The sequence below is a fragment of the Panthera pardus genome, unplaced genomic scaffold (assembly GCF_024362965.1).
Source record: "Panthera pardus isolate Hobbes unplaced genomic scaffold, ASM2436296v1 HiC_scaffold_21, whole genome shotgun sequence".
Taxonomy (NCBI): Eukaryota; Metazoa; Chordata; class Mammalia; order Carnivora; family Felidae; genus Panthera; species Panthera pardus.
The window spans coordinates 33,372,735-33,375,517 of NW_026526777.1; the positions used below are offsets into that span (position 1 = coordinate 33,372,735).

Sequence of the window (2,783 nt, forward strand, 5' to 3'; positions counted from 1 at the left end):
ATATCAATAATCACATGAAACATAAATGGTCTAAATACCCCAGTTAAAAGGGAGTACTCATCAGATTGGATTTAAAACAAACAAACAAGGGGCGCCTGGGTGGCTCAGTCGGTTGGGCGTCTGACGTCGGCTCAGGTCACGATCTCACGGTCCATGAGTTCAAGCCCCGCGTCGGGCTCTGTGCTGACTGCTCAGAGCCTGGAGCTTGTTTGAGATTCTGTGTCTCCCTCTCTCTCTGACCCTCCCCCGTTCATGCTTTGTCTCTCTCTATCTCAAAAATAAATAAACGTTAAAAAAAATTAAAACAAACAAACAAACACCAACCATATGCTGTCCACAAGGAACACACAAATAGGTTAAGTGTAAAAAAAATGTGGAAAAAGATATACTGTACTAATACTAGTCAAAGGTAAATTGAAGATCACATACACACACACACACACATGCATATGTTTTCTGACCACAATGGAATTAAATTAGAAATCAGTAAGAAAAAGACATCTGAAGAATCCACAAATATTTGGAAAGTAAATAATGTACTTCTAAAACAACAACAACAACAACAAAACCCTGGATCAAAGAAGAAATCAAAAGAAGGATTAGAAAGTGTTTTGAACTGAATGAATACAAAAATACCACATGTCAGAATTTGTGGAATGCTAATAAAACAATACTTAGGGTGAAATTTATAGCACCAAGTGATTATTTGAAGAGAATTTCATCAATTTACTAAAGGCCACCTATGAAAAACCTACAGCTAACATTATACTTAATGAAAAAAGACTGAATACTTTCTCCCCAGTATCAGAAACAATACAAGGATATTCCTTCTCACCACACACCTTTAACATTGTATTTGAGATCCTAGTCATTGCAATAAGGCAAAAACATAAATAAAATAAGGCATCCAGATTGGAAAGGAAGAAGTAAAACTGTCTTTATTCATAGCCTACATAGACAATTCTATAGAATCTACAAAAAGGCTATGGAACTAGTAGGTGAGTCAAGCAAGACTGCAGAACACAAGATTAATACACAAAAAAATTGTGCTTCTAAATGTACAAAAATCAATTGTGTTTCTGTATACCAGGAATGAACAATCAGAAATTGAAGTTGAAAACTGCAATTTACAATAGCATAAAAACGTGAAATACCAAAGTTTAAATTTGACAAAAAATATGAAAAGCTACAGTGAAGACTAGAAAGCAGACCTAAATAAATGGAAAGATGTACCTTGTTTGTGGATCAGAAGACTCAGTGTTATTAATATAGCAGTTCTCCCCAAATTGATCTATAGATTCAACAAATATTAACCAAAATTCCAATAGATACTTTTTATAGAAATTGACAAGCTGATTTATGAAATTCAGGGACACTTGGGTAGCTCAGTCGGTTAAGCATTCGTCTTCAGGTCAGGTCATGATCTCACAGTTCGTGGGTTCAAGCCCCACGTCAGGCTCTGTGCTCACAGCTCGGAGCTTAGAGCCTGCTTCAGATTCTGTGTCTCCCTCTCTCTCTGCCCCTCCCTCACTCACGTACTGTCTGTATTTCTCAAAAATGAATACACATTTAAAATATTTTTTTAAATAAATAAAATTAAAATTAAATTTATGAAATTCAAAGGACTAAGAGTAACTGAAATAGCTTTGAAAAAGAATAAAGGTAGAGGACTAACATAACCTGACTTCAAGCTATATCATAAAGCTATAGTAATCAAGACAGTGTGTAAAGATAAACAGATCAGTGAGACAGACTAAGGAGTCTAGAAATACATCTATATACATATGGATAACTGATTTTTGACAAAGACGTAAAGTCTTTTCATGAAGAAGGGGTAGTCTTTTCAGCAAATCGGGCTGTAATAATTAGACATCTATTGTTTTTTCAGGGGGTGGGGAGGAGCACCTGGGTGGCTCAATTGGTTAAGCGTCCAAATCTTGATTTCGGCTCAGGTCATGATCTCACGATTGGTGAGTTCAAGCCCCACATCACTGTTAGTACAGAGCATCCTTGGGTTCTCTGTCTCCCTCTTTTTCTGTCCCTCCCCTGCTCACTCTGTATCTCTCTCTCTCCAAAATAAATAAACATTTTGAATAAATAAATAAATAATAAATTTTGTTCCCTACTACACATCATACACAAAAATGGATCATAAATTTAAGTATACAACTTAAAATTATAAAACTTCTAGAAGAAAACATAGGAGAAAGCCTTTGTGATTTTGGCTTAACCAAGATCCCATAGATACGATGCCAAGAGCACAGTCCATAAAAAGAATAAGTTGATAAATAGGACTTTGCCAAAATTAAAAACTTCTGCTTTTCAGAAGTCACTTCTAATAAGAGAATGAATGTAAAGACCAGCCACAGAACGGGAGGTAATATTTGCAAAGCTCATATCTAATAAAAGACTTGTATCCAGAAAACATAAAGTGCCCCCTAAATTTTATATTAAGAAACAAACAATTTGTGCTGGCTTCGGAAGCACATATACTAAAATTGGAACAATACAGAGAAGATCAGCATGGCCCTTGCACAAGGGTAACATGCAAATCTGTGAAGTGTCCCATTTTTTTTTTTTTTTTTTTTTTATGCCATGACCTCACAGGGCAATAAAGCGTTCACAGTAAAAGAGAAAAACAGAAATTGTGGTTTATATACACAATGGAATACTACTTGGCAACGAGAAAGAATGAAATATGGCCTTTTGTAGCAACGTGGATGGAACTGGAGAGTGTGATGCTAAGTGAAATAAGCCATACAGAGAAAGACAGATACCATATG

The 2,783-nt window shown here is 35.6% G+C and overlaps 1 non-coding gene across 1 annotated transcript; it reads left to right on the forward strand.

Annotated features, from left to right (window-relative positions):
* Positions 1 to 2,468: 2,468 nt before the first annotated feature.
* Positions 2,469 to 2,575, forward strand: LOC128778957 (U6 spliceosomal RNA). Its single transcript, XR_008424810.1, has one exon. It is a non-coding gene; the product is annotated as a U6 spliceosomal RNA (small nuclear RNA).
* Positions 2,576 to 2,783: the final 208 nt, after the last annotated feature.